General features: G+C 44.3%; 2 pseudogenes; one reads left to right on the plus strand and one right to left on the minus strand.

Annotated features, from left to right (window-relative positions):
- Window positions 1-968: 968 nt before the first annotated feature.
- On the plus strand, window positions 969-14,376 carry LOC133922678 (cytochrome P450 CYP94D108-like; annotated as a pseudogene).
- A 2,409-nt stretch (window positions 14,377-16,785) lies between these two features.
- LOC133885358 (uncharacterized) lies at window positions 16,786-26,699 on the minus strand (annotated as a pseudogene).
- Window positions 26,700-27,351: the final 652 nt, after the last annotated feature.

A 27,351-nucleotide genomic window follows, 5' to 3' on the forward strand; every position in this document is an offset into this window, starting at 1 on the left:
AAGGCTGACTGAGCTACCTCTATTTAAATATAATCCGTTGATCTCAAAACAAACAGCTACGATTCAAAGGGGCGATGGGGTTTCTAAACCTCTAATTCTTGACTGCATGCGAGGGATCCGATGGATCAGGGCGATTGGGGAGGGTTTGACAGCCAACGGTGACAGCAAAACAGTGGCGTCGCTGTGGGCATGGACAAAGCATCGTCGAAGAACCTTGATCCAGTGCTACAAGCTAAGAAACACAACGGGAAATGGCGCAAAACAGAGAGGAGGGATAGGGGGTCTCACCGAGAGCTTCGAGGCGGTCGGAGGTGGCTTGGTGGTGGCAGACGACGGTGAGGTCGGAGCCCAGCGGGGGCTCGGTTGCTGTGACGGAGAAGTGAAAACATGGGTTGGGAAGCTTCCTCGGGGTCTTGCGGTGCCTTAGAACCAGTCAGTTTGCCTCGGGGCGCAACAGAGAAGGCGGGCGACGGTGCGCGACGGCGAAACTCACTGGAGCTTGGTGGAGGGCGGCTTACGGTGATTGAACGTCGTCGAGGAGCGGTGGAGAAGATCCCCCTTGCTCCTGCGAAGCCGACGGCAGGCTTGGAGTCGCTGAGGAGAGCTCGGACACCGCAGACGGTGAGCGGTGGTGCTCTGCACGTCGGCAATGGCGATGGTGAGGCTGCAGGGTTGGGGGAACAGTAGGGCAATGGGGTGCTGTGGAGGATATTTTATAGTTCAGAGAGGGAGTGAGTCCGTTGCGGAGTCATGAGGCGCGGAGACGGATCGTAGGCGTGGCGGTTTCGGCTAGCGGTTGTGAGCGTGGCGCGCGGGAGCGAGAGCGGGTGTAGGCACAGGCATGAAGGGAGCAAGAGGTTAGGGCTGATAGACGTTCCTGGGTTGCCAGTGAGAGAGCGAGCTTAAGAGTGGGCTGGGCTTCGAGGGTAGGGAGATGGGCCAAGCTGGCAGCAAGAACGGGCATCACAATGTCGCCGCTCAAGTCACTGTGGCGTCTCAAGAGGCTGCTCAACATGGCGCCCAAGAGGCGGATGCGCGAGGCTATCGGAGCCATCCACGGCTACGCCGACAGGATCATCCGTGAGCGCAGGGAGAGAGGTGAGGCCGGGCTGGCGTGCAGGGACGACTTCCTGTCGTGCTTCACCGTGAGCGGCCAGCACAGCAACGAGAGCCTTCAGGACGTGGTCACCAACTTCCTCATTGTCAGGCCTCAGGCGCGATACGACGTCGTCAGCGCTAGCTAACCTGGTTCTTCTGGCTGGTCTCCACCCGGCCCGACGTGGAGGACAAGATCGCGCGAGATCCACTCGGTGCGCGCGTCCAGCCAGGCGAGCACGGCCACGACGTTCAGCGGCATGCACTACCTCCACGCCGCCATCACGGAGTCCATGCGGCTGTACCCGCCAGAGGCCATGGACATGCACAGCTGCAAGGAGGAGGACTTCCTGCCGGATGGCACGTTCGTCGGGAAAGGGTGGCTAACGACCTATTCAGCGTACGCGATGACGCAGGTGGAGGACATATGGGGCAAGGACTGCGAGGAGTTCAGGCCGGAGCGGTGGCTCCAAAGTACCCGATCTTCCACGCGGGGCCAAGGATGTGCCTCGGCAAGGAAATGGCGTACATCCAGATGAAGTCCATCGTTGCGTGCGTGTTCGAGAGGTCCCGCTTCCAATTCATCGGTGGTGAGGTGCGCTGCGGGGCTCGTGCTCTCACTGACGCTACGGATGCAAGGCGGCTTGCCGATGCAAGTGACCAAGAGGAGCTAGGCAATCTAGGCTACATTGACATGGCCAATTTCGTTACAAATACTATTTTGTAGGGGTGATGCTATATTTCATGTGTCTAAAAACGTCGTTGATCTCAGTCAAACGATATCCACCATACAATCAAAATCCAATGTCCTGTTGGGTCCGACCACTGGATCACGAGCGCGACCACTCCGGACTCGCGACAACGCAAGCGATCAGGCTCCTCGACCACCCGAGCGACCAGAAGGATGGGAGCACGCCAACTCACGACCACCAGTCACGACCAGCTTGAGCGACCAGTCGTACGTGCTCAACCACGACCAGACCAGCAATGTGTCGTGTACGTACTGCTCTCGATCGCGCCGATCGACCAGCAACACCCGAGTATTCGACAAAAAATAACAGATACTCAACAAGAACAATGAAACAAGGCAAAAAAACTCTCTGGAGGAAATTTTAGACTCTATTCAACTTATCTCGACTTGCGACTTTTTTTACTTATCTGGCATACACAATCCAGGGATTACAACTCTATATTTATAGCGACCTGCTAACTCCAAATCCTAACATGAATCATGTAATCCCATGATCCGACTCTATACTCTAACTCTGACTCGAACTCTGCACACATACGAATGATGCTATAGCCGTATACAAACCGTATACGAACTCCTTGCTTCCGCACCGGCGTGAAACGAGTCCCCGAGGCCCACGGCCGGGATTAAGTCCAACATACTCCCCGCTAATCCTGACGTGGGCCAAGATCATGAACTCCCAATAGATGTCGCATGATCACCAGCTTCATTATCGGCAATGCCTTCGTCAGAGCGTCGGCTCGCTGCTCTTCCGTGCAGATGAAGTCCACCTCAATCTGGCCTGCTTCAACGCACTCACAGATGAAATGAAACTTGATGTCAATATGTTTACTGCGGCCATGAAACACTGGATTTTTCATTAAAGCAATCGCTGCTTTGTTATCAACAAAAATTTGACTCCTTTGGGCTCTTTTCCTGTCAGCTCCCCCAACGGACTTTTGAGCCACAGTTCTTGGCATGCCGCTACTGTTGCCGCCATAAACTCAGCCTCGCAGGAAGACAAAGTCACCGTTTTCTGCTTCTGCGAGTTCCATGACACCAGGCTATCATTAATATAGAAAGACATACCTCCAGTACTCTTTTTGTCATCCATGTCACCGGTCAGATCACTATCTGTGTACTCGGTGATTTCTTCTTCTATTCCTCCTCTGGTATACATAAGACCATAATGAATTGTGCCCTTCAAATACCGAAGAATCTGCTTTACTGCCTCGTAATGCATCACTATGGGCATTTCCATGAATCTGCTTGCCACCCCGACAGCAAAAGAAAGATCAGGTCTTGTATGGAGTAAATACCTCAGGCAACCGATGATGCGACAATACTCAGTTGCATCAACCAGTTGTCCATATGGATCCTTATGCAGCTGCGCCCTTTGTTCCATGGAGAATTTTGTGGGATTGCAATCCAGCATACCGAATTGACCACAGACCTTCTTCGCATACACCGTTTGCTTTATTGTAATTCACCCATCTTGTAGCAGTTGTAGCACTTGATGTGACTCTTGTTGCGACGACCGCCGTCCGAGCCACTCTCCTCGTCATTGTGTGACGTGCCGCTACGACCACCTTTGCCACAACCTCTGCCGCGTCCACGACCACCCCGACCGCGATTGCTATCTACAGGAGGATGGTATTTGCCCTTGTTGCTTGACGAGGAGTCACTGTCGTCCTTCTTCTGCCGCGCCTGCCACTCAGCCTAAGTGAGCAGAAGCTGGCCATCGCCATTGTTGTTGCAGCCGAATGCACGTGGGCGAGCACATTCTTCAAATGCCTTAAGCCGCCCCACGGCTTCCTCGAACCGCTCAATCCCGGCGATCACACTGAGGAATCGATCCAGCATGGTATCGAACAGCTTTTTGACCAATGCAGCGTCGTTGAGCGTCTCCGTAGGTTTACGTACCAGACGGACATGCTGTTGAGCATTCCGGCGTACTGGTCCAGGCTCTCTCCCTCCTGCATGCGCATGGCGTTGAAGTCGCTCTTCAACGTTAGAAGCCGCGCATTCTTGACGCGATCCATGCCGATGAACCTTATCTTGAGACAATCCTAGACCTCCTTCGTAGTTTTTTTTTCTTGCCACCTGCATCAAGAGATCCTCCGGGAGCGCTTGGAAGAGATGCGACCTCACCTTCTTGTCCTTCTTCTTATCGACGGCCGCACCGGCCGCTGGCTCGACTACCTCCCAGACGCCTTGATCTTCTATCATCACCTGCACACGAATCACCCAGCTCGTGTAGTTTGTCACCGTCAACTGCGGGTACAGGAACAGCCCACCGCCGCTCTCCCGCGTCGCCTCGCCCTGAGGAACGATCAACATCTTCATAAGTTAGTGCCGCGTCCTACCAGCTCTGATACTAGATGATGGGTCCGACCACTGGATCACGAGCGCGACCACTCCGGATTCGCGACAACGCAAGCGACCAGGCTCCTCGACCAGCAGAGCGACCAGAAGGATGGGAGCACGCCAACTCACGACCATCAGTCACGACCAGCTTGAGCGACTAGTTGTACGTGCTCGACCACGACCAAACAGGCAATGTGCCGTGTACGTACTGCTCTCGATCACACCAATCGACCAGCAACACCTGAGTATTCAATGAAAAATACCAGATACTCAACGAGAACAATGAAACAAGGCAATAACTCTCTGGAGGAAATTTTAGGCTCTTTTCAACTTATCTTGACTTGCGACTTTTTTGACTTATCTGGCATACACAATCCAGGGATTACAACTCTATATTTATAGCAACCTGCTAACTCCAAATCCTAACATGAATCTTACCATCCCAAGATCCGATTCTGGACTCTAACTCCGACTCAAACTCTGCACACACACGAACGACGCTATAGCCGTATACAAACCGTATATGAACTCCATGCTTCCGCACCAGCATGAAATGAGTCCCCGAGGCCCATGGCTAGGATTAAGTCCAACATGTCCGCCGTCTTCTCTTCTTGCTCTGGCCAACGCATCCCAGTTCCTCTTCCCCGCACTTCTGCTCTCTCTGTGACGCGCTCCCCATCCTGCCAGCGTCCTCCCAACTCCGGCAGCATCCTCGCTGCTTAGCCACCCCGCCCTCACACCTGCATCCTTCGCTAGCCCGGTCTGTCGCCCGCCGACCTCCCTCTAAGCTTGACAGCAGAAAAATCCCCACCAGAAGCCACCACTGTCAACCCCAAAGTCCTAGCCCCGCCATCATCACTATGTCCACACGGTCGGCTGATCAGATTACAAATTTCAAACATCTGAACTCTAAGAAGCATGATTTTGTTAAAAAAAATAAAATTATTTTGCTAGAAAATTGAAAAAATAATAGTCAACTTCACAAAATTACAAGAATAGGTACCTGTCGGCATGTGGAATACCAACAAAAGACATGTCGATACTCCGAATTCTGACAGCCGATGTGGCACTAGGCCCAGGGGCTTGTCGGCACACGGAATGAGGACAAAAGGCCTTCGGCATTCCACGTACTAATAGGCCCCCAGGTAGACACTGATAAGGGTTTCGCGGTAGCTGACAGCCGACAGGCCTTTCGGCATTCCATTTACCGATAGCCTGTCGGCACGCCATCTGCCGACATGTCAAAATGTAGCACCCCATTTTACTTTTTATAATAATTTGGGAAATATCACGTAATTATTATTGGGACACAGCCAGAGCTTAGTGTACATCATATAAAAGAAGTCACTCTATCGAAAATATTAACTACAGCTACACGAAGGCTGAGGCAATAAGGCACACGGATATTGAACTGCCGAAAATATTTGTTGTTCAAATAGTTGTCCAAACGACATCACAAGTTCATTTTTTTTCTAATTTTGGTTGCCGATATTTATTTATTTAATTGATGTAAAATTATGTGAGCAATTTTTTAGTGAAGTAACGTTGGGATGATATAAAATCCAAATTTTCGAACAATAGTAGTATTGAAGCACAATTATCATAGAATTCGGTGTGGATGTTACATACACTGATAAAAATTATATGGGACATGGGGTTTATAGTCGTTATGCGAATGGACCATTACCATAAAGAGATGAGAATAACAAACATTGACATGCACGTTACGCCTAAAGACTAACCTAATAGCGTGCTGCTGCTAAATGTAATATGCCTTAGTGAATGAAAATAGGCCGGTTATAATAAATGCTCTCTACCAAGTGCAACTGGGATAATTGCCATTTCACAGGGCATCGGGGCTCTCCGCCTTAGTGCAACAGGCCCTCTCCCGCTTCCTTTCCATCTCTGCTTTGTGTGCTTCAGCCGCGACACTCCTTCGCTGCCCTCCTCATGCGCTCCTACTCCTGACGCTTGAGCCATAGTTCCTCCTGCTGTTGCTTGTACTCTTATCGTTCGTAAGCTTCCCTCCTCCATCGCATCTCCAAATCGACCCACAACTTCTGGTGCTTAATTTGCTTCATGCCTAGCCATTCTATGAAGTCACAGATAGGTGGAGGAGACTAGACAAATAAAATAAGAAGGGAGATTAGTAAGATAGTGCATGAAATTATACGAAAAGTACCACAAAAGTACTCTATACCGGTGGGTACTCATACGGTCTGTATCGAGACGGGTCGTACTGATAGAGGGCACACATGAAGAAGCATCTGCCATAGGTGTAGGAGATGTCATGTGACTCGCGAAGCCTACAAGAGTTACCACATAAGCACATTAACGGTTTGACCCCCTGGGTGATGAAAATAACCCAATATTTCTTGGGTGGGCTTGGTGGAGTTGAGAAAGACATTGTAGTTGAGAGACACAAGGAAGGAGTGGTGTAGCCATGGTTGAGGGTGGGGTTATTTATGGTGGCTGGGGACATGTGCATGGGCATGGTTGGAGACTAGAGCATATGAGTATTGTGTACAAGGAAAAATGAGCAGGGATTCGCTGTGAAAGCTAGAAAAGTTGTGGCATTGATGCTTGGCAGAGATTCCCTGTGAAAGTTGTTGCTTGGTGTGGCCATTTCATTCTGCAAAAGTTTAGTAATGAATTATTGTTGCTTCTATATGGAAGGTAGGGAATCCTATGCAAGCATTGGGCTTAGAAAAACGTATTGGCAGAATGATAAATCACAGTCATTTTATTGATGAAAGTAAAGTACATCACATGTTGTACACAATCTATGACAAGTTACAATGGCATGTAGTACTCCATTGCTAAATGAACTATGGCTTATGGAAAGACAGAATGTCTAGTGAATAAAATATATACTGGGTTGGTGGAAAGATTGAGGCTTCTCATCCAGATATTCCCAGCGGATTTCTTAGAAGTTGCATCGATGAGGGTAGTGCTTGTTATACACGTACCCCTGTGTCAGTCCATGCGCCACATGACCTAGCATAGCCGATAGGCCACACACGTATTGTGGAGGAACCTATATGTTACCGCATGTATTGAGGTACTTATCCCATAACTCTTTATTGAGCTCATGTAGCCTCATCTTCGGTAGTTCAACATCCACGCGCCTCATTGCCTCAGTCTTATTGTAGTCGTAGTTGATGTTCGCGTACTCTTCTTCGTTCATGTATCATTCGTACTTGTACCTAGGCTTGTCGTACTGTTGGAGGGAAGCAGGTGAATACCCCACCCTCACCACTCTGCAATGTGTTGATAGCGTTCAACAATCCTGCATGACGATCATGGAGGACACACATGTTAGGCTTGTTACCAACAACACCTTTCTTTACCCATTGCAAGGACCACAGCCAACTATCCGTAGACTCACATTCAACGAATTCAAAAACAAAAGGCACAACCTGGTTCTCACCATCTACCCTGATAGTTGTGAGTATCTGACCCCTGTATTTGCCTGTGAGGAATGTCTCGTACACACACATCACCGGCCGACAATATCGGAATACCTCGATCATACACCCAGACGACCAGAACGCCCACTGAAGGACTCAATCTCCATCCTGATTCACGAAATTGTGAGTAGCAATGCATGTGCCTGGGTTCCTCCCCTGAATAACCTCTAACAATGAAGGTAGGTTGTGGTATGATTCTTTATATGTGACAAACCTCTTCTCTAACACCTTCTGTTTCACTCTCCATGTCATGTCGTAGGAAATCTCATACTCAAATCTGTTGTCGATAGCATTCATAATTCCAAAAAGGGGATATACTAGTCTTCTTCACAATCTCTGGGTACATCTCCTTTGCAGCATAATCAGCGGTCATGTTCCTGTGTGCGCGCAGAGGTCGCCTCAAGTTGCAAGTATGCGTCTCAATAATTGACGCTACCCATATAGTGTCGTACATCGGCAAGAATCCATGGACTCGTCACGTGCAACCTTCACCTAAACATTACATGTCGTATGTCCGAGTATTGAAAATTACCACCTTGAACTCACTCTGCTCCGAGAAACATCATCTTTTCACTGCATATTGTAGATAGAACTTATCATAAAACATCTGGCCTTTAGTCACCATGATAGAATCATACTCCCATGCTGACTCGAATTAATAAATGAGCTGCATGTTTTTCTCTTTTTTTTAAACTAACTCTCCATTAAATATGATACAAAGGATATTATTTTTGAAACAAATTTCACAAAAGGTCTTTAAATTGTCTCTAGTTTTTTTAGAATTTTTTGTGCTTTTTTTTAAAAAAAATTAAATTTTTGGCCATGTTTTTGCAACAAAACCAAACCTTCAGGGATTTTTTGCAACAAAATAACTTTGGGGGGGAGTCAAAATCCAAGTAACTTTTGGGGGTTGCATTTTTCCCTTAATTATAATTACCTTACCCATTATACTAAAATAACTATAAAACACTAAAAAAATATTGTGTCCAGCTACCAAAATATTCAAACCAACAAATCCAATTTTAAATAGACCGCATATTCCTATATACTCTCTATATTCTATACCTATAATTTTCACCAACATCTCCTCTAGTTTTCTAAATTCCCATAAATATTGTAATCTAGATTTGTACTAAATCAAAATGAAGTACTACTTACATAGTACATATTAAATAATTTACATAAAATTACCAAATCTAACAAAAACTATAAATTAATAATAAGCTGCACCTAATCAATAATATGTTTCAAAAATGTTTTATCAAATACTACCAAATTTCTTCCAAATTTTTAAATAAATATACCTAATTTACATTGTACCGAATCTTACCTATCTTAAATATATAGAATATTTCTACTACGAATATACCCAAATTTCCTAAATTATAAGTCTATACTATTTCCTATTCTACATATACCGCAAAATTCTAAACATTCTACTAAAAAATTTATACATATTACAAATTCTAGTCTAAATATTCTTAACATTCAACTCTAAACGTTCTATCTATATTGTGAAAATTCTATTCTAATTTTTTATCTATACCGCGAAAATCTTACACTAAAATTTCTAACCACTCTAAATATCATACTCTAAATTTTCTATCTATTATTCTACACAACTATGTCTCTAACCTAATTTTAATCTACCCGAATGTATCTCTATTCTACCTATACTTTTTCCATTCTACCTAATACTATTCCTATTCCAATCTAAATAAGGAAGAAAAAATGTACCCACGAATGTAGCCATATGGCGCCACCGGTTCCTCCCACAGCCGCACTGTAGCTCGCCGTTGCGCTGCCCATTGCTGCTACTCCACCGCCGCGTGCCGACACTGTTGTTGCCTCGCCGTGCGCCTACGTGTGTGTGGAAGACGGAACGTTGAGAGAGAAATCGACGTCTGCCTAATTATTATAGGCTTATCGGCATTCCACGTGCCGATAGGTCTGAGCTGTCACCTGTCGACACACGAAATATCAACAGGTCATGGAGTGTCACCTGTCGAAACATGGAATACTGACAGACCACTATGTTTCATGAAAAGCCTACGTGACACCCCCTGTAGTTGGGCCCACCACATGTCGGTTTACCGCGTACCGACAGGTCCCCAAACCCAGTGACACGTAGGGAGTACCAACAGTTCGCTTACCAGTACTTCACATACCGATAGGTACTTATTCTTACAATTTTATGAATTTAGTTATTATTTTTATAATTTTTTAATAAAATAATATTATTTAAAAAATTCTGATTTTGTAGTGTTTGTTTTATCTTGGTTTAAGTAGTTTATCTGCTATTATTCATTTTGGATCCATTCCTATATAGCGAAACGAAAAAAAAAATTCTTTGAAGGCAATAGGCCACGGCCACCCCTGATTTTACTAGAAACAAGCAAGTACGCTGATTAAACTATGAAATTACATTGTTGCCATGAAGGAATAGTGCTGTTAAGATCATGGACATTTATGTAATAGCCAGAATGGTGGTCGCACCGGCATGGGTAAACCTTTGTGTCTGAAAGGCCGTTGCACTTCTTCGGTCCCTTTTCTCCAGGTCGATGACATGCAGAACATTCTCAGTGATGGCGATGTGATTCAACAAGTAGATGCAATTGCCAGACGAACCGTTGTCCGCACTGGCCGAGCAAGAGGCTCCAAAGTTGGAAAGCCCAATCCTATCTCCACCAAGAAGGAAGACCATATCATCACCGATTCCGTCCACCTTGCACCACGCCGGCTCAGTGAAATCCATCTGGTACACCGCGACCTCAGCGATGTTGTGCACGCTGTCGCCACAGGACCCAACTAGGTACGTTGAGGCCAGTGGACGCTGCGTCACAACTGGCAAGTCGACCATGTCGACATGGATGGTACTAAGGCTCGGAGCAGGGTCGAACTCGATCACCCCCAGCTCATACCATGTAAGCTCGTAGTTGTAGGATTGATTGCTCATTGAATAGGAAATCATTATTACGGAAAATAAATTCAAATTTTAATTAGCTCTAATTAAATATCTAATTTATTCTTGTATTCCATTGTAGACACGTCACTAAAAATAATATTATATAAATCTAAACCTATAACTCCGATTGACCTCAAATTGTAACAGTAGAAACTAGACAAACACGTCAGATATCTAAATCTAAAGTTACAACCCCAAAAGCAGACCATGATAGATAATGACGAAAATTGATTAAACACTAATATCATGATTAAGAAAAATTATGAAAGATTGATCAATAAAACTATTAGTGTAAAAGATAAGGGGTGCCCTACAAGGCGGATCCCACACCGTCAAATATCAGTCCACAGTAGATATTTTCAATACCACATGACTCATCGTGTAATCAGAGAAGGGCTCGTGCGACCAGCCCCCTGGTCGCAGAGTAGATGTTCACCTAACCTATCAGGACGTATTTAATATTATCTACTCAAGTATTTTTCTTCCCCAGACACTTCCTTTCGGCGAGCGAGATCATGGGCAGGTGTGATGGAGCAATGACCGTCTCGTAGTATTAAATACTATAGGATGGTTTGACCGGTGAGTGTGACGGCGTACGGTGATAGGACCAAATGTGTAGGACGACCAGAGTAAAGCTAGCAAGTTTATCCGATGTCATGATGGGTTAGAAGTAGTTAGTTTCGTTAGGAATAAATCTACCACAGAGTTTGGCACGATCTATTTGTTTGTATATATTTTTCTTTGGTATATAAAGGGGAGGACCCTGTATGTAAAAGAGGGGAGACATTGGAATAAGTTCAGCCAATTCATGTGAGTCGCATCAACTTTGTTGTTTGACGTGTGCAGACGCCGAGCTCCCGCCGAACGACGCGTTCTGGGCGCACGAGACCGACGCGATGTCGGCGGCGATCGTCAAACGCGTGGTGGCCGCCGGCTACACCTACGGGTACGCTAGGCGGTGGCTCGCGGAGAGGTGCCCGCGGAGGGGATGAACGGAGCCGTAGACGGGATAACCAAGCGCTGCTACGCCCGCTGGCTCAGATCGCTGGAGAAGCAGACGCGGCCACGGCCATCGCCACCGCTGGAGAGCTAGGGACCTGTTTGATTCTAGACCCCAAAACGCCTGATCAAAATTTGGCATTGTCAATTTGTGAGCAGAGAGAACGTGAGCAATACCATACAAAAAATACTATTTGGATAGTAGCTATACCGAATTTTGCTACAACTATGAATATGATATGTGGGGCATACGTGTCATTAATTTTTATTATTGAAATATAGCAATGAGAGATCTTGTTTTGTATATAAAGTCACAAAGAATATCACGTTTCAAACAAATTGCAAATCAGATACATAGTTTAGTAAATATTAACATTTGAAGTTCAATAATAAAAAATTTCAAACTATGTACAAACAATTGGCTGCTAACACCTCATGCATAGAATGGTTGGCAGCCCGACAAAGTCGGGGCGAGCAATCGCCCGCATCAATGCCCACGTCGGCTGTTTACTGTAGTTAGCACCAGCCAAATTTTCCTGGACCGGTCAAATTTTAGCTCCAAACCAAACAACGACCCAAATTTCAAAGCATGCCAAAATTTGGCTTGACTTACCAGATGTGAAACCAAACACGCCCTAACACAAGACCTGTCGCTAAGTTTTTGACCTGCTACCCAAAGTTGGTGTATCCCTAGCCCAGAGTGATTCGTAATCCGGTGATAAACGGATTGTTTGATTCATATACTAATATTGTCACTATTTACCATAATTTTTTACCACACTCGTCTAACGTTAATCGATCAAAATATTCGTCACAATTTGGCATGCATAAGAGAATCTTTTCATACTTTTTTGAGTCACTGACGCACAAGATCGTAGCAGCAGAAAGAGAATCTTGCTACAATTATAACTACGAATCAAACAGATACCTAAACTGAACAAACGTAACTAATTTTAAGCGTGACAAACTGTAACAAGTTTTAGCTATGTACCAAACAGACCCAAAGACGAGCGCCTGTAGCCACCCCTCCGTTCCAGATCTAGGCCAGCAGTCCGGCTGTGGTGTGCCTACATCCCCCGTGATTCGGATTTTTGTCCCTTTTAATTTTCTTTTCTGATTTAGATGGTGATACCTTTCCCTTTTTTTGTGTTTGTGATTCTCGACCATATCTATAGAATCAAAGAGAAACAATAAGGTCTTAAAAAAGGTAAAATTTAAAAACTGCATGTGCATGTTTTAGTCTTATGGCATACATACCTATTTTGCTCTAAAAGTATAGGAAATTGTTTGCGAATTTGAACCAAATTGCTTTTATGAAATTTGCTTGCAGCAAAATTATTCACAAATTGTTCTCTTTTTATTGAAAATATATATTAGCTAAATCTAATATTGCCTTTAAAAAATTCCAATTTATTCGATCTAAATTATCTTAACCTGTTTCTCAAATTGCTCATAGATAATTTAGCCTGTTTCTCAAATTGCTCATAGATCCATTCTAAATAGCTTAAAATTTTTACAAAATTACTTACATAACTGTATTTAAGAGGCAGACGAACAAATATATTTTTTTATCAAATGTTTTCTCAGTATTTTTTCACACATTAAAGTTGGTTAGATAAGTGTTGCAAGTATATATATAAAAAGTCCAAAAAGTAATAAAATGCTTATGTTCAGACTTTTTCTACTAAAAATAGATATGTATGCTATAAGTCTAAAACATACACGTGCAGTTTTTAATGTGTCCTAAAACTATTGATTGTCAGTGTTTCATCTGCCGATTTTTCATAAACCGCAGAAAAAACCGAATTACCTCCACCCCGATGTGGTTATTTGTAGATTTGCCTTGTGAAAACTGTTCTATGTAGCCCATGTTATTAAAGCAACATCAAAGTGTGATCCTTATTGGAAGCTCTGCCTATTTGATAACTCTGTATACTAATTGGAAGTTCTGCCAAGAGCCGCTGTGTTAATCTTTGATAAAAAGCTTCATAAGTCCAAAAAGATCGGATTAGGGGAGAAATTGGTCCTGCAAAGAAGGCTACGAAACAGACCGCGCAGAGAGAAGCCAGGTGGACTGTGTTAATTATTAAATTTATGACTTTATTCGGAAGAGATTTAGGTAAGATTCAGTGGAAGGGACTGTCTCTAGTGTTCCTTGAAACTCTGAAGATGCAGGTACCAGTTCTATCCTACTGCACACAATGTTCAGGCCCTTCAGGCAGAGTCGATATTCAGAATGCAGTAATCAAGAGATCTCATTCACGCACCAAAGAGAAACTTAGAAGCAGATCAAGTATAATATATGTTCTCATTAAACAACATGGACTAAGAACTGCGACAACCACAAAAGGTAACTTGAATTCGTGTTGAGAAGGTGATTCAGACGTAACAGAAATAGGATGCTCCATGATTGCTACAGATAGACACTGGCTCAGAAGATTGGATGTAGAAAGTACACTTACAGTTGGAAGCGCCTCAAATTGCAGTACAATCAGAATAATCGTTTCTTCCCACTGTTTGAATTTGTCTTTGTGCAGAGAACCTTCCTGCCTTTGGCACGCCTACGCTTCAGGACCTTTCTTCCGGAAGTAGTACGCATCCTCCTGCGGAAACCATGTGTACGGGCAAGTGACTTCCTAGACCTTGACCTCTTGGTCAAGCAGAGGGCAGCCTTACCAGCCCTAATCTGCAGACTACGAGATCTTCGTGTTGTTACTCCGTTGTAGCTGAACTCAATTCCCAAAGATGAACCTGGCATACACAATGTTAAAATGTCAGAACAATGAAATCACTTCATTGTGAACCCAGATTGGAATTTGATTCATAAAATCTGGAATTCCAAAAAAAAAACACCAGGTTTCACAAATCACCTATTTAGCCGTGTAACTTGTTTTAGTTCTCACCAAATCTGGTTGCGCTTGGATTTTGGAAAAGATTCTACAATGTTTAAGTGGTTCATCGAATCCAACATTGCTGTGCTATTAGGAGCATTTAAGATCTTTAGGTGATGGAAAATTTGATTGTGATTGAAGCGGTATCAGAGCACGAGTCTTGAGGCCAAGTTTCTTAATAGCGTTCGTTTATGCTTCAGCTGTGTTATATGATTTATTCTGTTATGTTGGTTAATGGTTCAGTCATGGGCAGCTGCTTTTTTAAACTTGATTTCTTGTCAAGCAAAACAAAAGGCCAATTCTATGTAGCCATTTTGTAAGATTTTGCGACGTCTAGATGATTCAGGCCAGAATTTAGATACATACAGTCTACAGTTCACCGGATGCTACTTGGATATGACAACAAAGATAAAGTTTCATATTTGCTCCTTCTCATAAATTTGTAAAAACCCAAACTGTGGACAGAAATAGTCAAATATGAGCATTGTGACCTTCATGTTTGGCAACTGACATACAACTGGCTCTGCAAGTACAACTACAAATTAACTTCGTCTCACATTCAAACTACTTAAGCAAAACTTGCTGATCCATGATCGATTACAGGAGTGCTCAGACTCCACGATATAAAATTTCAGATTTCACCAAACAATTCATATCAACCAACAGGTTCAACAGTAATTGAATTTCAGTTTATTTGATAATACCACCTGACAAACTTCAATATTTTCAGATAACTAACTAAGATACCTTTTAATTTTGTTTCTACGCGCTAAACCAACATCAAATCCCCAATTTTCCTCTGTTCCCTATCTTGGATTAGCAACAAAATATGCAAACTCCTTCTCCCTTGTGTACATTTCCACCTTCCTAGTATCACCACCGAGTTTCGTATAACAACTCGAACTAGAAGGTTAGAAGAACATACACAAACATCCTATTGTGCAAACGTGTGCCAACACGCAGTGCACCGAAGTCCAAACTCCAAACCTGCCATTTCCCCGTGAGAGTATAAGCAAGCAATTACCCTCTAGTTCCCCAACCCAAATGCCGCCCAAAATCAAAATGCTAGCACAGCACTGTCACAGAGAGAGAGAGAGAGAGAGAGAGAGAGAGAGAGAGAGAGAGAGAGAGAGAGAGAGAGAGACTGTATTCTCACCGGCGAACGAGGAAGAGGACGTGAAGGCCAGCGACGCCGAGACCGCTGCCGAGAGCGAGGCGGGGGCAACGGAGGCGGACGACGTGGAGGAGGACGAGACGAAGGAACTCCGTAGGAACGGAGAGGCGGATGCACCCATCGGTACAACCTTGCAAGGCCGGGCGACGCCGCCGATAGCCGCAGCCGAGATCCTCCCGGAGTGGAGGGAGAGGGACGCCATTGGAGAGGCCAGCGCGAGCGCCATGGTTCGAGGAGTCCAAGTGCTGCGTGCTAGCCGCTCCTCGGTGCTTCCTTCATCTTATCCACGGCTGGATGAGATGGGCCTTCTGGGCCTTCATTTTGGGCTGGTGCAAATTGGCCCAGTTGACGAACATCCTTTTTAAAAATAACAGTATTTTAATAGAAAATTGTAAAAATAATATCTGTTTTTGAAAAATTATAAAAATAGTACCTCGTTGGCAGGCCAATTGCTGATAGGTCCCTGTCAGCATTTCGCCTACCGATAGGTACTATTTTTTCAATTTTTTGAAAACGTATAATTTTTTGTAATGACCCATTAAATTAATATTATTAAAAAATCCGTTTACTCTAGCCTCTCTGGCTCTCTTGCTACTCTCGTAGATTGCTCCAGTCCTGACCCCTGTTGTTTTTATTTGGACGAAGCTCCCTCTTTTCGTCCTTGGAAAAATTGGATATTTCCCATTTGAAAAGAGAAAAAAATCGGATATTCTGAATGCTTTAAAAAATGAGATGAGTTCTGTTTTAAAAGACGTCAATCCTATTTTAGGTTAGATTTTGCTTTGTAACTTCTGCTCTGTGTATGGCATAGGAGTTCTGATTTAGCTCTTTTGCCTGCCCTGATTGAGCCATCTCGATTACAACGCACGTAAAATGAACCACGGAAGAGCAAAAGGTAATTCTGAGACCGCCCAAATGATAGCATAGTGACAGTAGCAAACAACGTTCTGTATATCTCGGACATTAGATATTGGTTATTGGTGCATTGTTGTTCTCCGTATCTCCTTATGATACGGCTACATGCATCTGTCATGTAAAGACTGAGATAATCTTTATTCCATTATCTATCATGTGATATAGAGGTTAAGATAATATTTATTCTATTATTAAAAAATATCTCCTCGTGATGAATGATTTCAAGTTCGACAGCACTAGTGGGCATATAGTACAGATCTCAACAAAGTGTGCTAGCTACTGAAGCTATGCTATAAGCATGTAGAAGAACGGTGTCCGGTTGGCACGTAGTGGTCTGTTCCTCATTTCTTGTTGAAGGTAATAGCATTAGGCTCATCCGGGATCGGCGGCAGGCGCTGCTTCTCTTCCTCCACTTGCTCCAGCAGAGCTTGCAGCTCAGCCTCTGACAAGCTCTCCAGTCGTTTCTGCAACGAAAACAAGGGACCGATGGTGATCAAACTAAATATCCGCAAGCAATTGGTATTTTACACGGATGGATCGTGTCAAAGCTAGCGCCTGCCTCCATGACCTGCTTCTCGTAGTCCCTGAGCTGGTGCGCGTAGGTCATGTCCTTGTTGGCCACCCGGAACATGTAGGTGGAGATCCACCCCATCGTCATCCCCAGCACCACCAGCAGCTGCACGACGTTGCCGGCCTGCAAGGGGTCAACCCCGACGAGCTGCTCGTAGCCACGCGTGCGTGAGTGTCTGTAAATTAAACGGAGCAGCTAGATGCGAATGGAGGCCTCGCCACACCTCGAGCCCGTATGTGAGGCCGACGCCGAAGGCCGTGACGCCGATGCCGATCAGCAGCACGTCCTTCCTCGTGTACCCGAACGGCGCCTGCAAAGAAAACTAAGTTGATCATGGGTGTGGTGGTGTCGCGCGCGCGTGCCGTGGACTGTAACGCACTACTTAAAAAATTGTTTTTAGAGATAAAATAATAACTCACTTTTACAAACGTTTAGTGTACCCGCTTGCGATCGAAGATCTATAGAAATGAATGATTTTCACAGACATAAAAGTGACCGTATGTGAAAATCTATTATCACATACGATTCACTTAAGTAACCGCATGTGAAAATAGATTTACACATGCGGTTCCTTAAGCGCACCAACTGCGATAATCAGTCTCGCAATCGATATTTTTTGAACAAAAAAAAAGTAAAAAAAAAATTGGACCGACCACGAACCCCACGCGGTCGCGACATCGCAAGTCACAAGTCACGCGTTTTTCGCGTGAAATACGCGCACTACGCGGTTTTTGGCACTCGAACTCGAAACCTGTCGGGTCGCGCGAACCCTCACCATCACACCAGAGAATGACTACTGAACATATGAGCCTATGTAATTCTTTTGATATCTGCAAACCGAAACTTTAAATGATTATTTGGGCATCTAAATGACTTCAAATAAAAAACTTTTCAACTACAAAGTTATAGATCTCGTCGAGGGCTACAATTTTCTTATAAACTTTATCCTCATTCAACTTCGTATGAAAAACTTATGATTTTTTTAAAATAAATTGTCACTCATTTTCACAGACGGTTTCTTAAACAGACCGCCTGTGATAATGTGGTTATTTCTACATGCGGTTCACATTAGGAATCGTATGTGAAAATAGGTGATAGTTTATCTTCAAAAATTCATAATTTTTTCATACAAAATCAGATGAGAATAAAGTTTATAAGAAAATTTTAGTCCACGACGAGATCTACAAACAACATTGTAGTTAAAAAGTTTTTCATTTGAAGTCCAGATGCCCACTTCAAACGATTATTTAGATATCTAATTGACTTCAAATAAAAAAAATATCAACTATAAAGTTGTAGATCTCATCAAAACTATAATTTTCAGATAGATTTTTTCCTCATCCAACTTCACATAAAAGTTATGAATTTTTAATGAATAGTAATTTTCAGAGGCGGTTCTGTAGAAATGACTATCACAGACGATTCCTTATGTAAACGCCTATAAAAATATATTTTTACAGGTGGTTCGTAACCGTAGGAGGTGCTCGTTAATTGTTCAGACGATTTTTCAAATAAATCACCTGTAGAAAATTATTGTTTTGAAAAATATTTTTTTATAGTGACGTGTTCAGGATGAAATGAATTACCTTCTCTGGTTCCGCGGGATGCGAATCGTCCGGGCTGCTGTCCGTGGGCGACGATCGTAGCGCCAGACGCCGCCTCTGCCTCGCTGATCTGAGCAGCTCGTTCGGTGGCAACGCGCTTTTAGCTTAGGAGAGAGAACAGCGGCATAACAAAAGGAAGCAGGATTAGATATCTGCAAAGGCGCTTGACGGCTTGGGCAGTGGCACTTACTAAACGACAATATCACACCCATTTTAAAAGGAAATAAATCATATATATATATATATATGATAACGTCATAAATAAAATCATTATAAAAAAACTCGAAAGTTTTACAGAAAATATTAAGATAACTTCCAGCAGTAGCTTGTCTTCTATCCATTCACAAGCGTTGTCCAGATGAGCGTCAGCCTAGAACATAGTCTTCGAGTCGAGAACTTTCTTCGTCTAGAACTCAGCTCCATCAGCCGGGATGTCCTCAAAGTCCTCATCTTCTGAGTAGCATCAAGAGGTTGAAAAAAGACAAACGGAGTACATGAAGTATTCAGCAAGTGTGAGAAAATATGACATGAAGACTTAAGGTAAGAAAGACTTAACTCAGATTTACTGCATTAAAGGAACAGCTCATCAAATTTCAACCGATTATCAGACTCATCAGACATTCTAAACCGACTACCAACTCATCGAGATACCACCACCTGATTACCCAAAACCAGCGATCCAAGATCCCCACTAATCATGAATAAGTCCAAGCTTGATCTTGACCGTGAGCACGGCTGATCGATCAGTTTTATACTCTGCAGAGGTTGCACATTTTACCCACAAGTCGTGATTCCCGTTTTGCTTCACACTTCCAGGGTATAGAGTCGGGATATCACTACAAGACCTTTACAAAGCATCTCCAAACCCACATGCATCCACTAAGGTTTCACCGCTAATAGGTATTATATCCACTACAGAGGCCCTCTCTTGTACCACTCAACAGCCAAATGGTGAGTACATAATAAGAAGGACATCTAATTAATTGGTCAGGTCGTACCCATATAAGCCTTGTAGTTGCGCTGTTCAGCCAGGTTACAGGCTTCAAGAACTAATCCTTAGGATCTAAAGCAGGTACTTACACATCACCCAATATGCACACAACAGCTATACCAAACAAATCAACCTACCTAGATTCTCATTTTCCATATTGCTATAAAAGATTACCCAAACCGGTTCATGTTGCGTAGACCATTAATCAAATTAATATTTATACCACCCAACTTGATAGCACAACTAAGTATTTCACACCCAAACTACAACATCGACGGCAAGGATAATCATAGAAAGTACTAATGAACCCTAAACATGGGATTCATATTGACAAGGCATGCAATTAGAAAGTAAAAGATACACTTTCCAACAATAGGATCAATACGATCAAGGACACTTGCCTTCAACAACGGGTTGCTTAAACTCCTCGAAAGTCTGGTCCTACAAATTCATGAACTGCTCGTCTCCTAATGCAATCACGATAACCAGAAATAAGCAAGCATAAACATCTAATAATAGTACACCAAATAGGAAAAAAGCACTATAAAAATCCTACTAATGGAAACTACTCACTACTACGATCATGTGAGCGTAAGAATCACCTAAAATTGAGCTATAATGGAAAAAGTTATGAGGGTTTGAAGCTTTAGGGGCCTTTCTGTAAAAGAAAAGGGCTATTTTGTAAAAATAGAAAGTTCTAGGGATTTATTTGTAAAAAAATCAGAGATTTATTTGTAATTATATAAAAGTTTAGGGGGCTAAAAGTAAAATAACAGTACTTATAGGGGCATTTTTGTGAAAACAGAAACATTTTGGGTCTAAATATAAGATTACCTAATTTGAGATAATAAAAGGGTTTATTTTTGTATTGAAAAACCTATTTATAAGAATTAACATATTTATTTTTATTTAGAAAACCTAATTATGACGTCAGCATGCTGACGTGGCTTAGGAGGGTGACGTGGCTTGCTACGTAGGACAAAAATGTCCACATGGCACGATGATGTGTCTATGCTGACGGGGATTATGGAGACATGCGGTGGCTTCTTATTGGTTTCCGAAGGGGTATGGCCTAATCTAATCTTAGTTATTGCCTACGGATCGGACGGCTCAGGGTGATTAGTGGGAGTTGGCGGCTGGCGACGACAGAAAAGCGGTGGTGCCGCCTCGGACATCGCTGGAAGATCACTCAAGACGCTCGATCTAGCGCGCCTGGGCACGAATCTCGATGAGATCTACCGCAATAGAAAGAGGAGCGCACGAGGATCCTCACCGTGGGGTTCTTGATGGCCAGGAAGAACTCAAGGATGGAGAGCGACAGTGAACAGTGGTAGGGGTCGTCAGCGTGCTTTGGGGATGGGGCTCCGGTAGCGGAGAGAGGAATTCGATGGTCGGAGAGGTTTCCTGGGGGTCCTGCGATGCTGAAGAGGCAGTGAGCGGGTCTTGGACGCTACGGGGAGTGCTGGTGACAGAGAAGGGCGACGAGGCTCACCAAAGCTCGGCGAGGGTAGTCTTGTGGTGATGGAGCGGCATCGAGGAGCGACGGGGAGGCTTCTCAAGCTCTTGCAAAGCCGACGGCGGCCTCAGACGCGTCAGGGAGGGCTTGGACGTGGTGGATGGCGCGCAACAAAGCTTCAAGGGCGGCAATGGCATCTCGACGTGATGAGGTGGTGGGTTGAGGGAGAATGGGAGAGCGGCGAGGCTGGGGTAGCCTTTATAGGCGCGGAGGGAGTGTGGTTGCGGAGTCGAGGTGAGGAGTGAAGGGCGAGATGTGGGCGGCGGTTCGGCAGGAGGTTGCTAGTGCGAGCGTGAAGGGAGCGGGTGGTTGGGGCTGACAGGCGGGCTCGGCTTGCGGATGAGAGAGAGCTGGGGAGTGGGCTAGGCTTCGAGCGTTAGGAGAAGGCTAGCCCGATGGAAAACACAACGAGCGTCACAAACCTACCCCTTTGGATGAATCTCATCCTCTAGATTCAAAAAGGTCGGAGAAGAGACAGGAAAACTCTGCTTTTAGATCTTCTTCTCTCTCCTAGATGTCTTTCACTTCTGAATAATGCTTTCACTGCACTTTGCACATACGAATCCTTTTATTCCGGGTAACACGTTTTGATGTCTTGAGAATCCTGGCAGGGTATTCCGAATAAGAGAGATCCTCCTGCACATTCAGTTCCTCCATCGGTAGCTGCTCTTCTAGAATTCTCAGACATTTCTTCAATTGTGAGATATGAAACACATCATGCACACCGGAGAGTTAGGATGGCAATTCCAGTTGATAAGCTACTTCTCCTCTTCTTTCTAGTATCTTGAACCATCCAATATATCGAGGTGCTAGTTTACCCTTCACTTTAAATCTACGAAGATCTCTAATTGGGGATACCTTGAGATACATGAAGTCTCCAACTTCAAAGGTCAACTCTTGATGTCGATGGTTCGCATAACTCTTCTACCTTGACTGTGCGGTTCGCAGGTTGTTCCGAATTTCTTGTACTTGCCTTTCTGACTCCTTTAAGACTTATGGGTCAAACACTTGACTTTCTCTGGTTTAATTCCAGAATAGTGGGGTTCTGCACTTCGTTCCATATAGTGCTTCAAAAGGGATCATTTTAAACATGCTTCGTAACTGTTGTTATATGAGAATTCTGCATAGGGGAGATTCTTATCCTAACTCTTACAATTTTTTAAAGCACATGCTCTCAACATATCTTCTAGAATCTGATTGGTCCTTTCCGTTTGTCCATTATTTTGCGGGTGATAAGCTGAGCTAAAGTTCTACTTGGTGTCTATGTACTCATGTAGATGCTGCCAAAAATGTGATGTGAACTGGGTATCTCAGTCAGATACTATCCTCTTGTTTACAATTCTTCAAGCCTTTGTCCCTTATATGACTCCTTGATTGATATGAAGTGAACCTTTGTTAGCCGATCTATTACAACCATATGGAATCATACCTGGACTGTGTTCGGGGTAGTCCCACTATAAAATCTATGCTAATTTCTTACCATTTTCACTCAGGTACTTTTAGTGGTTGAAGCAACCCTGCTGGTCTCTGGTGTCCGGCCTTAACTCGCTGACATGTATCACACAAGGCTACATATTCTGCTACCTCACATTTCATCTCATACCACCAGTAACGATCCTTGAGATCCTGGTACATTTTGGCGCTTCTCGGGTGAATATAGTAAGCTGAGTCGTGAGTTTCTCTTAAAATCAACTCTCGAATAGAGTTAACATATGGGACACATGTTCTTTTCTTATACCACACCACTCCTTGCTCATCTTCCATGAATCTTGGAGACTTATCTTTCTTAATTAGTTGTTTGATCTCTAGAATCTTCTCATCTTCATGTTGGCCATTTCGCATATTCTACTCCAAAGTAGAATCTACTTCCATTACAACTGCATTTGAGCTGGATACAATGCCTAAATTAAGCTTCTCAAACTCTTTGCATACTTCAGGTTGTTTTTCTTATATAGTCATCATACTGAAGTAGGCATTTCTACTCATAGCATCTGCTACTACATTTGCTTTTCTAAGATGGTAATTAATTCCCAAGTTGTAATCCTCGATAAGTTCTAGCCGTCTACGCTGCCTGAGATTGAGATCATGTTCAGTGAAGATGTACTTCAAACTTTTGTGATCCGAGAAGATATCGCATCTTTGCCCTATCAGGTAATGTCTCCAAATCTTTAGTGCATGAACTACAGCAGCTAATTCTAAGTCATGGGTAGGGTAGTTCTCCTCGTACTTCCTCAACTGCCTTGAGGCATAGGCTATTACGTGGCCTTCTTGCATTAACACACATCCCAAACCTTGGGGCGAGACATCACAATACACCGAGAATGGCTTCTGTGTGTTAAACATGTTTAGCACTGGGATAGTGGTTAATCTCTTCTTTAATTCATTAAAGCTGGTCTCACGAACAGGGTCCACTTAAAATCCTTCCCTTTCTCTAGCAGTTTCGTCATTGGCTTAGCAATCTTGGAGAAACCTTCTATGAAGCGAAGGTAGTATCCTGCTAAATCCAGAAAACTCTAGATCGCTGAAACCGTGTGCAGTGGCTTCCAATTTAGAACGCCCTTCACCTTGCTGGGGTTAACAGATACTCCTCTTGCTGAGATGATATGACCTAGGAAAGAGACTTCTTTCAACCAAAACTCACACTTACTCATCTTGGCGTACAACTGATTCTCCTTGAACTTCTGCGGTACCATCCTCAAATGCTCCTCATGCTCTTCCTCATTCTTCGAGAAAACCATGATATCATCGATAAACACACACACAAACTTGTCCAGACAATCCATGAAGACCTTGTTCATGAGGTATATAAAGTATGCTGGGGCGTTGGTCAATCCAAAGGACATCACTGTAAACTCATACAGACCATAACGGGTGACAAAAGCGGTCTTGAGAATATCCGATGCTCGAATCTTCAGCTGATGGTAACCTAACTGAAGATCAATCTTGAAAAATACGCATGCTCCTTTTAACTGATCAAACAAATATTTAATGTGAGGTAAGGGGTACTTGTTCTTAATGGTCACCTCATTAAGTGCACGATAACTGATGCACATTCTTTGAGTTCCATCTTTCTTTAGCACGAAGATAACCGGGGCTCCTTAGGGTGAGGTACTGGGGCGAATAAACCCCTTGTCTAATAGCTCTTGGATTTGCTCCTTGAGCTCAGCCAATTGGTTGGCATCCATTATGTACGGTCTCTTATATATGGGGGCAGTGCCAAGTACTAATTCAATAACGAACTCAACATCTCGGTCAGGTGGCATACCTGATAACTCTTCGGGGAAGACATCCGAGAACTCGCTGACTACTCTGACTTCCTCCACTGTCTTGGCCTGGTTAAGCTTGATATTATCTCCTGATTCTAATGTGGCTTTAAACTCTACCTTGGTGCTACATGTATGTGTCAAGTGAACTATCTTGGTGGTGCATCCCATCACTCCATTGAATTTAGCCAACTAATCTATTCCCGGAATAATATCTATCCCTTTAGATTCCAAGACGATAAGATTTGCGGGGAATTCCACCCCTTTAATGGCAAGGATTATCTTAGGGCTTACATGCCTCGATTCCATTTCTCCGCCTGGAGAACTGACTATCAACCAAATTTTCATTATGGCTATCGGCAGATTATGCTTTTCTATGAACTTAGTTGAAATAAAGGAATGTGTTGCTCCATAATTGAATAAAATTGTAGTGGGGTGAGAGTTGGCTGGGAACATACCAAGTACTGCATCTGGGGCGTCCTGGGCATCCTCCGCTGCAACACGGTTGACTTGTCCACTCATGAAGTTCTAACGAGGCTGATGTTGTGGCTGACCTCCAGGACGGTTCTGCTGCTAGTTATTGGTCTAACCCTACTGTTTCTTGGGACACTTATTGGCAAGGTGCCCAAAGTTTTCACAGCTGAAGCATAGGCTAATGGTACTAGATCCCTGGCCAGTGCGACCCTGCTGTTGCTGGTTCTGATTCACTGGCCGTGGGGCCTGGTAGTTGGAGCCCTACTACTGCAGGGGATGCTGCTGCTTTGGCTGACTAAAAGATCCTGAAGTCTGGTTCGGTGCCCTCTATTGCTAGTTCTGGCCTGCCTGACGGTACACCTGTCCTGTGGGTGGTGGGTTAAAGCGGGGATGGGTGTTGTTGCCTGAAGACTGGCCCTGCATTATCCGCTTGCGTTCCTCTCCTAAATTCAGCTTCCTCTTCTCTAGAATGAAAACTCTGTCAACAAGCTTCTGGAAGCTTGGGTACTCATTGGCTGAAAGGGGATATTGAAGTCCAGAGTTCAACCCTTCTAAGAGACAGTCTTGTTTCTTCTCATTAGTGTCTACATCTTTGGGGGCATAACGGGATAGCTGCGTGAATTTGGTAAGGTATTCATGTACTAATATGGGACCTTACTTTAATCCAAGAAACTCCTTCCATTTTAGTTTCACTTCCCCTGCTGGCACGTGGTGCTTTGTGGAAATTGTTCTTGAATTCTCTCCAGGTGATCTCTTGGGGTTTGTCATGGGTGCAATGTAATCTACCTACCAATCTGAAGCTGGTCCTATAAGCTGGTGAGAAGCAAAGAGGACTCTTATCTTGCCTGTGCATTGAGAGATCTATAGCTTGCTTTCAATTGTCTTGAGCCAACCATTAGCATTTATTGGCTCGACTGCCTGTGTAAAAGTAGGTGGCTTGGTACTCAGGAAGTCCTGTAGCTTATTCTACGACTGCATTTACGATGGCGGTGGTGGTGTCTGATACACTGTGGGTGCTTATTGAAGTCTTTCCATGGCATGTGCTAGTCCCTGCAGAATCTGAGTCGGCGCGGCCATCATCTGCATTGGGTCCACTAGGTTCCAGTTAGTCTGCCTGTTTTATGAGTAAAACGCGTCCTGGTTTTCGTCTTGGGGGTGAGCATTGAGGTTGCTGCCTTCAGCGTTGTCCCTGCTGGCGTCAGCATTGTTCGTATTCCTCATGTTCATCATCTGACAGTTGCAAGAACACAAGATTGGGAAACGAGAACAGGGCAAGGATAGATGAAGCAAGACGAAGAACTCACAAGCTAATATATATTCAAGACCGATACAACTGTGAAAGACAAACTTTCATATCGCATCTACACACCAAGCAAACCTAGCACATAAGCTCATAGCATGGAAGCAAACATGTCCATTACATCATGAAGCAAACGACTCTAAATGATGCTAAACTGCTACTAGGGAAAAATTGCTAGTTTAGGAATTGTCGCCACTCTCAGAAAGGTCCTGCGGTGAAACACACAGAGTGGCATCAAGGCGGAGCTTCTTGCAGGAGGGATAGCATGGCAACTCTGGCTCGGGCATCTCCTCTGGGTCCTCCTCTGAGTCATCAGTCATCATAGCCTGAAGGGTGCGAATCCTCTCCTCTACCTCGGTAAGCCTCAGATGCATGTCGTCTAGCTCATCAAGGGCCCTGTCCAGCTCCTAAGTCAAAGTGTCGGTGAGGCGAACTTGCTCCACTAGTCTGGCGTCACCCTCCCTGTTGGTGGCGGCAAAGGTGACCTCCAAGCTGCCACTCCTACGCTATGAGTAGAAGCTATACTGCGTAGTCTAGATAGTGCCACGGTACTCTACGCAAAGGACTGAAAGTGCCAGGCGAGCTGCATCACAGATCCCAGCTGCGAAGGTCTCTCTCGGGGCAAGGGCCGAGTGGATCCTGTGCATCTTGTGGCTATCGTCGCTCGAGTGTTTCTCAAAGATGATCGCCTCCACCATCCAAGCAAAACTGTGGTTGCTGAGCGGGGTCCTAATTCCTTTGTAGATCGGGGCCTCCTGGTATCCCAAACCCTCGAGGATCGTCCAAAGCTTGTGAGGGAACTCCCTCACCTGAAGTCCAGAAGAGTGAAACTTTGCGGATGGCTGGAACGCCCAAGTAGCCTATGCGGGAGCTCTAGCAGGAACAAAGCCTCCAACCTGCTTGCGGGGCGTCTGCTTTGTGCGGGTCATCTAAAATTTTGAAAGAGAGAGAAGAGTCAATAAACATTTTACAAAGATTTTATAAATAATAGCAATAGAAACGACGGCAGAAACGACACTGGTAGAG

Source organism: Phragmites australis, chromosome 1 (genome assembly GCF_958298935.1).
Source record: "Phragmites australis chromosome 1, lpPhrAust1.1, whole genome shotgun sequence".
Classification (NCBI taxonomy): Eukaryota; Viridiplantae; Streptophyta; class Magnoliopsida; order Poales; family Poaceae; genus Phragmites; species Phragmites australis.